General features: G+C 53.4%; 1 protein-coding gene across 1 annotated transcript in view; it reads left to right on the top strand.

Moving 5' to 3' along the window:
- Nucleotides 1-3,521: 3,521 nt before the first annotated feature.
- LOC141212743 (uncharacterized) overlaps nucleotides 3,522-11,690 on the top strand; it is a 40,727-nt gene continuing 32,558 nt past the window's right edge. Inside the window, exon 1 of the mRNA XM_073665052.1 lies at nucleotides 3,522-3,587. The gene's annotated coding sequence lies outside the window, so the exon portion shown is untranslated. The remainder of the gene's footprint in view (nucleotides 3,588-11,690) is intronic.

The following is an 11,690-nucleotide window of genomic DNA, read 5'->3' as shown; positions in this document are numbered from 1 at the left end:
CAGATCCATGGCTATGCGATCAAAGTGCACCTCAATGATAGGTGACGGCACCGGAGGCGTGTCACCGGGGTAGGTCAGCTGGCAGGTGGGACAGGACCTACAATAATTTACAATTTCTCGGTGACAACCGGGTCAATAGAACCTCTGGAGGATTAGTTCCTGTGTTTTTTCTACCCCCAAGCAACCACTTAACACATGTGCATGGGCCATGTCTAATACCTTACGACTGTATGTTCCCGGCACCAGCAACTGCTCGACGAGCTCCCCTCTCACCTTGGTGACTCGGTATAGCAAGTCCCCATTGACAGCAAAGTATGGGTATCTGGTGTCACCCCCGGCTCTTGAGCAACAACGTTAAGTATAGACACATTATCAAATGTCCCTTTAAGAGTTAAATCCCTGAGTTGGGCAGTTCTAAAGTTTCCCTTGGATACCTCCAGCTCAGGGATGTTGGCGTCAGGGGATGCTGCCCCATCCTCATCGCCCACAAACACACATGGGAAACTCTTCGGTTATGGCCTGCGGCAAGGTTTCTTCAGGGGTGTTCTGGCTGTCATCTGAGCAACCAGGTGTCACCACTTTCCCCCACGTCCCAGAATAATGCACAGTCCCGTCCGATTATTATCAGGTGCAACAAGTCTTTAACGACCCCCACTTCCTGAGCTGTGGTGCCACAGTCCGCATTTACATCCACCCGGGCAACAGGACATATTTTAGCGTCCCCATGGATACACCGGACACCCACCACCTTCTCAGGAACCAGCCAATGAGGGAGTTTGGCGCTTATCAGGGTTACCAAACTTCCTGAGTCCAGCAGTCCAGACACTTGCATCCGTTCACGGACACTGAGCACGCCTGAGGGCTCTCGCCGTGTTGATGAACCGCGCTACAGGCAGGGTAGGCAAAGTAGGAGCAATGCCGGCCTACGCTACAGTCCATTGGCTCAGAGTTCCTGGGCCACCGAGCAGCTATATGGCCAGGGGCATGACAACTCCAACAGACGATGGATTGGGACTGATTCCCCAGCTGCGATTCATCTGCCTCTTGGACTTTGGACGAACGCCCAGTGAAGAAGATTTAGTCCCCTTCTTTTGGAGCCCTAGAAAGGTGACCTAACCACTGCTTGACCACCCAAGGAACCCTCTACCGCCCGGTACCTCTCTACTAGGCCCACCAGGTTGTCTGCATTTTGGGGATCTCCCTGGGCAACAGTGGACTAAATCGGCTTTGGCAGAGAGTGGATAAACCGATCTATGACCACTCTCTCGACCATCTGGCTGGGGAACAAGTCTCTAGCTGCAGCCACTTCTGTACCAGGTGCAGAAGATCAAACATTTGTGACCAAGGAGGTTTGTCCCTGTGGAAGTCCCAGAGGTGGACTCGTTGTACTCTGACTGCAAGGTTATGCCCAGCCACGCCAGGATCTCAGCTTTAAACTTGCTATACTCCTTAGAATCCTGCAGTGCCAGATCAAAATACGCCTTCTGTGGTTCCCCGATCAGATATGGCACAAGATCCTCCACCCACTGCTCCGGTGGTAGTCTCTCACGGTCCGCCACCCTCTCAAACACGGCCAGGAACACCTCAACGTCATCCCCCGGAGTCATCGTTTGCAACGCCCCTCTCACGGTTTTCCTCACCTGGGTCTTGTCGCTTTGGCCTGGAGGTGGTGCGGCTTCACTGATACGGAGGGCCTCCACCAGGAGCGTCATCTGTTCCTACTGCTGCATCTATTGCTGTTGAAGCTGGAACTGTTGTACTATTAATTTGTTAGTCTCCTGCTGAGCTTGCTGCTGATGCATATTCGCCTGCACCAGTTGCTTTATCAGCTCCTCCATGCTGCCAGACGAACCTTGCTGGCTGGCGGCCTTCACCCAGGACATATACGTTTTCCTGTAGCAGTCACACTGCCCCTTGGGATTTGTGCCCACATTCTCCACCAATTTGTGACAGATTAGCTCTCGGGTAGGTGCAGGTTCACACAGGAATGAAGTCCTCAGATTCCAAAGCAAACTGGTGGTTTATTAAATGTGCATAAACCAACCAGGAAAACAAAACATAACAGACTTTTTCTGGCACAAAAGGTATAATAGAACAAAATTCAAAATAACCCGTCCATATGCAGCACGGCTTCAGCCGTTTAAATATAGTACTTTTCTCTGTCTCCAGCAGACTCTGAGCAGCACATGCAAGGTCTGCTCACCTTGCACAACACACAACACACTGAGACAGGCGCAGCTGTCTTAAATCAGGCCCTCCAAGACCTGGACTGGAGGTAAGTGAGCAGCTGATCCCGCCCAGCTCTTTCAGCTGCTCTTAAAACCCGACCCTTTAATCTGGGCCCATTAACTCCCTCTCAGCATTATGTGTGCTGGAGCCTGCTTCTCCGAGTCCTACATCACCGAAGCTTGGTACTTCAGGGACACATATCTCCCGTCAACGACCTGTCCGGCAGCAACCTTACAGCGCACAGATACGCACACCTCGTACACGCACGACTCTGCTCCATAAACCTCGCTCACACGCTGTTCCTCTCCCCCAGTTTTTTCAGCTGCTCGTAAAACCCGGCCCTTTAATCTGGGCCCATTAACTCCCTCTCAGCACTATGTGTGCTGGAGCTTGCTTCTCCGGGTCCTACATCACCGAAGCTTGGTACTTCAGGGACACATATCTCCCGTCCACGACCTGTCCGGCAGCAACCTTACAGCGCACAGATACGCACACCTCGTACACGCACGGCTCTGCTCCATAAACCTCGCTCACACGCTGTTCCTCTCCCCCAGCTTTTTCAGCTGCTCGTAAAACCCGGCCCTTTAATCCAGGCCCATTAACTCCCTCTCAGCAATATGTGTGCTGGAGCCTGCTTCTCCGGGTCCTACATCACCGAAGCTTGGTACTTCGGGGACACATACCTCCCGTCCACGACCTGTCCGGCAGCCACCTTACAGCGCACATATATGCACACCTCATACACACACGGCTCCGCTCAGTACACACGCTGTTCCTTTCCGTACACCTTCTACGCGAGCGGCTCCACTCCGTACACCTCGTACACACACGGCTCCGCTCCGTACGCCTCGTACACACCCGTCTCCGCTCCGTACACACACGGCTCTGCTCCGTACACCTCGTACACACGTGGCTTTGCTCCGTACACCTCGTACACACGCGGCTCCGCTCCGTACACCTCGTACACACGCGGCTCTGCTCCGTACACCTCGTACACACGCGGCTCTGCTCCGTACACCTCGTACACACGCGGCTCTGCTCCGTACACCTCGTACACACGCGGCTCCGCTCCGTACACCTCGTACACACGCGGCTCTGCTCCGTACACCTCGTACACGCGCGGCTCCGCTCCGTACACCTCGTACACACACGGCTCTGCTACAGCCACACTGTAAACCCCTCCTGACCCCACACATAAACTTCAGCTCATCCAGCACCATGACAACCAGCACAGCAGAGTCCTGCATCCACTGAGGCCCCTGATCATGTGACCCCTGACTCCTCCCCTCCTGTGACCTCATCACAGCTCCTGTGCGCACAGAGCAGCCATATATGTGGTGGCGGATCTGCAGGTGGAGGTATGTGGAGATCCCCCATTACTGGGCGCAGGGGGCATTAACCCCTTCAGCACGGAGACTCTTTTGGGGTCTTGTGTTGCCCCTTTATAAGAATCATAAGGTTTTTGTTCTGTTTCCTGTAATAGATACATACGACCCAACTATGGAGACGGGAAGGGAGGAAACGTATTGTTCTCATAGTACAGGACCCCTTTACTGCCCCCACAGTGTAATGTCCCCATTATGCCCCTTATGCAGGATGTATGATGCCCCCACACAGTGTAATGGCCCCATTATGCCCCTTATGCAGGATGTATGATGCCCCCACAGTGTAATGCCCCCATTATGCCCCTTATGCAGGATGTATGATGCCCCCACAGTGTAATGCCCCCATTATGCCCCTTATGCAGGATGTATGATGCCCCACACAGTGTAATGCCCCCATTATGCCTCTTATGCAGGATGTATGTGACGCGCCCCCTGGGCCATATTCTTTAGGGGGGAATATCCGGAGCCGGATCAGATGGGAGTTGTAGTCTTCCGAGTGGCTGTGACCCGGTCCGTGCCCAGGGTGTCAAACTCAGTTGTATGTGGCAGTCCTACAGATGTTAATAAGTTCTTAATGTCGACTACGCCACCCGTTGTATTGCGGTCACTATGGCCGCCGCTGCAGCAGGGTCCGCTGAGGCTGATGGTGTAGGTGCAGCTTTTTATGGTATAACCCCCAACGGGTGGGGTATAGCCTCAGGGGGTCAGGTGCAGAGGATGGGGGTTGTGGTAGTGCAGCATAGGTGTTAAATGAAGACAGAGTCGGGTTGTGCAGTTTAGGGTATTTACTCACTGCTGATGTTCCGGTCACTCCAGCTTCGAGTGACCTCCCGAGCCGTGCTGCATCCACCAGGTCCTGGATCCAGCCAACCCCCAAGCAAGTCCGGAGCGTGACCCTGAGCTCTCCTTCTGTCCTTTCTCTGGCCGTCCCCACTATTGATCCACCCAGGTCCAGCTCCCTCGGGCCTTCTGTTGGGAGACCCTTGGCCTTGGGTTCCCTGACCCTCCACGTGGTATGCCTTCGTGGTGGATGTGGTGGGTGGCCGTGGCAGACGTTGCCCACGGCCTCCGGTCTCTGGCTGGGGTGTGTTTTTGCCCCCACCAGCTTGGGTTCCGGTACCCTAATGCCAACTCTTCACCCGCTGATGGACTTTGGGTTCTCAGAGTCCTCTTCTGTTTCCCCCTCTGGGTCTCTCTTTCTTTCTCCTCTCTCTCTCTCTGGGGCTGCTCTGCTCCTCTTCCTCCTCTGACTTCTCTCTGCAAAGACTCACAGCCTGACTGACTGTGGCTGACTGACCCTGTTCTTTGATGGTGCCCACCTTATATACACCCTCTATGTGTGAGCTCAGGTGACCAGCACCCAATGAGCTCCTAACTTTACCCAGGCTGCTCCCCCTATCTGCCCCTACACTACTTGGGATGTACCACCCCCCTCCCACTCCAGCCAGGAACAGACTCGGTCGTACCTGCACATTTCTAAGTGGGAGTACCGTCGGCCTGCTCCTCGGAAATGGGATGTATGTAGTGCATGCAGCCTACCGAGCTCAGTTCCACACTCCATCCTTACCCGGGAGTGGAATATCACACCTCTGGGTTGAGGTGCAATACCCCTGTAGCAGCCGAATCCTCAGGGTGCTACATTCCCCCCTGGTAAATCACAGCACGTCCTCGGGCTGTAAGACATAACACCAAAACATACAAATTTTTGCATAAACATATAAAACATATAAAACATTATATATATATAAACATTCTCGTCGCCTCTGGCTCCTCCTCCGGTCACTGTGCAACGTGTGACCGGGTAAAGTGCGACAGTCTCTCTGGAAAACTGGTTTTCCTATAAAACCGGTAGGGGGCGCTTTAGGACGCGCAACTATATACAGGGAATATGGCCGCTCTCAGTCCTCGGCCAGGTATTGGGGAGGAATGACCGCTCTCAGTCCTCGGTCAGTGGGATTAAGGGAAATACGGGTAACAGTTCACACATGCTGGTCCCAACGGGGACTATATTAGCAACAACAGTTTCAGTTTCAGTTTACGGTTTACTGTACCCCGACGGGCAACTATATACAGCTTCTGCTTCGCTGTCCTTAGCGACGGCGTCCTCCTGCTCTTGCTTTTTGGTTACCTTTGGCTCTAGTTTCAGACCCGTCCGGGTCCTCTTGTTCTTCCTCCTCACACCGCAGCTCTTCCTCCGTCAGGCGATGCACATGGAGGGCGTAAGGACCTTTGGCACACTTGTGCCGGGTGAAGGTGACCTCGTCCCCGATGTAAAGGTCACGACCTCTGTGTCCCTCCGGTAGGTGGGACTCAACGTCTCTCCTGGTTACGAAGACGTCGCCTAGGGTGTGGTGGTCTCGGATGAAGCCCCACCCATGCTGCAGGTTAAACTTTATCACAGTCCCGGTGGTGCGGGGACTATGCGCTGCACGGGGGTCTCTCCTGGCCCGGCTCTTCTGCTCCGCGCTCTTTACTTGAGCTAGCTGTTCCCGGACCCGCCTCTCTCTCCGCTCCCTCTCGAAGTCCTCGAGCTGTTGGCGGCAGCACTCAGCACGCTCCGCTGCAGCTGCCCGAGTCTCTTGAGTGAACCCCATAAGATCTTCTCCGGTGGGGTCCCACTCAAACTGTGCTTCCGCTAGCGGGGGCGAGATCCTCTTTACGGGCTTTGGAGCCGGGATCAGGGGTTCATCCAGGGGTCTCTCTCTCCGGAGTCGGGGATGGTGGAACTCCGGTGGCCATATAAATGGCTGCCCATCCGGGCACGTATGCTGGGCGTACAGGTCCTCTCCCAGATGCGGCACTCTTGGTCTTATGGGCGCGGTGGTGGTGGCGCCCTGGTTGCCCGGGCCTTGCGGCCAGGCCTGGGGTATCTGGAAGGTAAAGGGCACCGTAAGGACGGCGGCGCCCTGGGCTACTTGGCCCTGCGACCAGGCCGGGGGCTCCGCGGAGGTAGGGGGCGCTGTTGGCATTGCGGCGCCCGGGGGTACTAGGCCTTGCGACCAGGCTGGTGGTACTTCCTGCTTGGTCACGCTCGGGGTCGAGGCGTGTGACGTCACAGGGGTCGCGGCTCCCGTTTGAGGCCTAGTCTGCGGCGGTGACGTTGCAGCGACGGGCACGGCAGGATAGACTTCGGGCTCTGCGACGGGGAGCTGGGGCAGGTACGCGGTTTCCAGGTTTGGGGTATAGACGTCCCCTTTACCTGCCTCCACTCGTTCGGCTCCCTTCTCGGCGCCGTCTCCGGCCTTCAGTCCTCCCGCGCCATCCTCAGAGGCGGTCTGTCTCCTCATCTCGGGTGGCGTGCTCCGCTGACAGGTCTCGGTCTGCTGGGCCATCTCACGGCTCCACTCCGCCAACGTCTCTCGCTGCACCCGGGCCATCCTCCTTGCGAGGCCCTCCAGAGCGGTCTGTGCACACTCCCGGTCTCGGGGGAGCTGTGCTAGGACCTCCATTAGTCCTAGTGGGGTCGTTGTTTCCAGCAGGCTCCTGACCAACGGGTCGGTGCTGCTCTGCTCTCCTACAGTCGTCTCCAGCAGGCTCCTGGCCAGCGGGCCGGTGCTGCTCTGCTCTCCCTCCTCTGTTTCTAGCAGGCTCCTGGCCAACGGGCCGGTGCTGCTCTGCTTTCTCGCCATCTCCGGGTAAGCTCCTCCGATACTCTTCTCCAGGCTTCTTGCCTCCGGGTGCGCTCTCTCTAGACTGCTCCAGGCGGCACCCATCTTTGTTCTCTCCTTTCGTCTCCTCCCACCTCGAGGGCGGTCCCGGGGCCACTTGGTGACTGTCAGCTCCAGGGGCTGTTCTTTCACGCTGACAGACACCTCTAGCATCACAGTCTCTGTTGGTGGGGGCGGTTTCCACTTTTGGCGCCATTTTCGGTCCTGGCCCACGATGGGAGGTGGCCTCTCGCCACCCTCTGGCACGCCCATAATGGCGTCCGCTCTTCCAAGGCGGGAAACCTTTGGAAATGGCGGGAATCGCTTCCCAGTGGCGGGAAACTCTGCAGATGGCGGGAAAACGCGGTTAATGGCGGACAACCGGCTGGAATCGACTGGTGATGGGGTCCGATGGCGGGGACCCTCCGGAACCGGCAGGAGACTTCTTTTTGAGGTAAACTCATTCTTTTCTTCAGGCACGCAGTACCCGGTTGTTGCGGGCACGTAATCCTGCCGACTACGCCAAAGTTGACGCGCCCCCTGGGCCATATTCTTTAGGGGGGAATATCCGGAGCCGGATCAGATGGGAGTTGTAGTCTTCCGAGTGGCTGTGACCCGGTCCGTGCCCAGGGTGTCAAACTCAGTTGTATGTGGCAGTCCTACAGATGTTAATAAGTTCTTAATGTCGACTACGCCACCCGTTGTATTGCGGTCACTATGGCCGCCGCTGCAGCAGGGTCCGCTGAGGCTGATGGTGTAGGTGCAGCTTTTTATGGTATAACCCCCAACGGGTGGGGTATAGCCTCAGGGGGTCAGGTGCAGAGGATGGGGGTTGTGGTGGTGCAGCATAGGTGTTAAATGAAGACAGAGTCGGGTTGTGCAGTTTAGGGTATTTACTCACTGCTGATGTTCCGGTCACTCCAGCTTCGAGTGACCTCCCGAGCCGTGCTGCATCCACCAGGTCCTGGATCCAGCCAACCCCCAAGCAAGTCCGGAGCGTGACCCTGAGCTCTCCTTCTGTCCTTTCTCTGGCCGTCCCCACTATTGATCCACCCAGGTCCAGCTCCCTCGGGCCTTCTGTTGGGAGACCCTTGGCCTTGGGTTCCCTGACCCTCCACGTGGTATGCCTTCGTGGTGGATGTGGTGGGTGGCCGTGGCAGACGCTGCCCACGGCCTCCGGTCTCTGGCTGGGGTGTGTTTTTGCCCCCACCAGCTTGGGTTCCGGTACCCTAATGCCAACTCTTCACCCGCTGATGGACTTTGGGTTCTCAGAGTCCTCTTCTGTTTCCCCCTCTGGGTCTCTCTTTCTTTCTCCTCTCTCTCTCTCTGGGGCTGCTCTGCTCCTCTTCCTCCTCTGACTTCTCTCTGCAAAGACTCACAGCCTGACTGACTGTGGCTGACTGACCCTGTTCTTTGATGGTGCCCACCTTATATACACCCTCTATGTGTGAGCTCAGGTGACCAGCACCCAATGAGCTCCTAACTTTACCCAGGCTGCTCCCCCTATCTGCCCCTACACTACTTGGGATGTACCACCCCCCTCCCACTCCAGCCAGGAACAGACTCGGTCGTACCTGCACATTTCTAAGTGGGAGTACCGTCGGCCTGCTCCTCGGAAATGGGATGTATGTAGTGCATGCAGCCTACCGAGCTCAGTTCCACACTCCATCCTTACCCGGGAGTGGAATATCACACCTCTGGGTTGAGGTGCAATACCCCTGTAGCAGCCGAATCCTCAGGGTGCTACATATGATGCCCCACAGTGTAATGCCTCCATTATGCCCCTTATGTAATATGTATGATGCCCCCACACAGTGTAATGCCCCCATTATGCCTCTTATGCAGGATGTATGATGCCCCCACACAGTGTAATTCCCCACATTATGCCCCTTATGCTGGATGTATGATGCCCCCCACAGTGTGATGCCCCCATACAGTGTAATGCCCCCATTATGCCCCTTATGCAGGATGTATGATGCCCCACACAGTGTAATGCCCCCATTATGCCCCTTATGCAGGATGTATGATGCCCCCACACAGTGTAATGCCCCCATTATGCCCCTTATGCTGGATGTATGATGCCCCCCACAGTGTAATGCCCCCATTATGCCCCTTATGCAGGATGTATGATGCCCCCACACAGTGTAATGCCCCCATTATGCCCCTTATGCAGGATGTATGATGCCCCCCACAGTGTAATGCCTCCATTATGCCCCTTATGCAGTATGTATGATGCCCCCACACAGTGTAATGCCCCCATTATGCCCCTTATGCAGTATGTATGATGCCCCACACAGTGTAATGCCCCCATTATGCCCCTTATGCAGTATGTATGATGCCCACACAGTGTAATGCCCCCATTATGCGCCTTATGCAGGATGTATGATGCCCCCACACAGTGTAATGCCCCCATTATGCCCCTTTTGCAGGATGTATGATGCCCCCCCACAGTGTAATGCCTCCATTATGCCCCTTATGCAGGATGTATGATGCCCCCACACAGTGTAATGCCCCCATTATGCCCCTTATGCAGTATGTATGATGCCCCACACAGTGTACTGCCCCCATTATGCCCTTATGCAGTATGTATGATGCCCCACACAGTGTAATGCACCCGTTATGCCCCTTATGCAGTATGTATGATGCCCCCCATTATGCCCCTTATGCAGTATGGATGATGCCCTCACACAGTATAATGTTCCCACAGTATCGCCTGAGGTCCTGCAGTTGGAAAACGTCCTGAGGTTTTACAGTTGGAATAATCCCTCCGGCAATGGTTTTCCCTTTGCTTGCTCCCCTACATGTAGACCCTCGAGCATGTATACATGCATGTAGGGTAGCAGGCCTTACTAGATATCGAGGCTTTGTACAGTAATATATCGCATGAGGATTATATCAGAGGAGTAAGATGTTTATACAAATCGAGATCCGTAGAGTGTAGCTGACATAATGACTTCATGGAGAATCTTCTAAAATTAATTCTTACTCATAACGTCTTTCTTTTGACAGGAAGTACTTACACGAGCTCAGGGGTACTGCGATGGGGAGCCCCTGTGCCCCCTCATTTGCTAATCTATTCCTGGGCTGGTGGGAGGAAACCAAAATACTCAGGGATGATTATAAGTGGTGGCAACCATATATTAGGGCATGATATAGATATATAGACAACATTTTTATCATCTGGTCAAGGACGAGTGAACAATTTCTTGAATTTGTCAGGGAACTCAATATCCATAGATTGGGCCTTAGATTTATATCAGAGTTTAATTATTACCAGTTGCCTTTCCTGAATGTACCAATCAAGAAAGTACAGGATGGGAGCCAGGGCTCTGGAGTTGGTAAGCCAAACCTTCGACTCCTACTTCTAAATTTCCATGACACCGTCTCCGACTTCACGACTCCGACTCCCTCATACATGGCTCATGTTTAAGTGATAAATTTACAGTAAGACACATTTTTCTCAGCTAAAAGTCTAGACCCTTAGATCAGGAATAGGACAGACATTTATAGGACATTTCATAACTTTCCCAAATTCTTATGAAAAACTATTCCTCACAAACTGCATTGAACTATTGTACCCAATTTATTATATATTTTAGACGTCGGAGTGGGTCCCTTTTATACCGACTCCAACTCCGACTCCACCAAAATGGGCACCAACTCCGACTCCACAGCCCTGGTTTGGACCCTAGGGACACTCATCTACCATAAACTATTAAAGTGGGATAGCCACCACCCCATCCTCCTTAAAAAAAAAAAAAAAAAAAACAATATCCAAGTGCTAATGTTTACAGTTGCGAAGAAACTGCTCTAATGTCACAGATATTAATATACAGGCAATAGACATAAACACCAGATTCAGGGAAAAAGGTACCCACAGTACATTTTGGATTCCGCACGATTGTTTGCAGAAAAACAGAGAGATACACTCCTCCATACCTAACCAAGACACCAAGAAAAATATGGGATAACACAAGTAATAGGAACTTGTGACAATCAGAGTGAGCATATCTTTAATATCCTCAGGAAACACTAGGATGTACTTGTGGCCGACCTGGACCTGAGGGTGCTGTGTGATCTACTCCCACAATAACTTTCAGAAAGGGTTGGTCAATTAGGGACCGTTTAGTGCATAGTTTCTAAAAAAAAACTGCACCCAAGGGGACATGTCAAGATAGAAGAATCTGTGGTTTATTTAGATGTGTAGAAAGTTGTACATGTACAGTGCTGGCCAAAAGTATTGGCACCCTTGCAATTCTGTCAGATAATACTCAGTTTCTTCCTGAAAATGATTGCAATCACAAATTCTTTGGTATTGTTCTCTTCATTTAATTTGCTTCCAAGGAAAAAGCACAAAAGAGAATGAAGCAAAAATCAAATCATTGATCATTTCACACAAAACTCCAAAAAAGGACCGGACAAAAGCATT

The sequence above is a fragment of the Phyllobates terribilis genome, unplaced genomic scaffold, assembly GCF_046119375.1.
Source record: "Phyllobates terribilis strain yellow unplaced genomic scaffold, ASM4611937v1 Scaffold_183__1_contigs__length_3771566, whole genome shotgun sequence".
Lineage (NCBI taxonomy): Eukaryota > Metazoa > Chordata > Amphibia > Anura > Dendrobatidae > Phyllobates > Phyllobates terribilis.
Note: the sequence above shows the minus strand (reverse complement) of the source record. Positions and strands in the feature narration are given on the sequence as shown.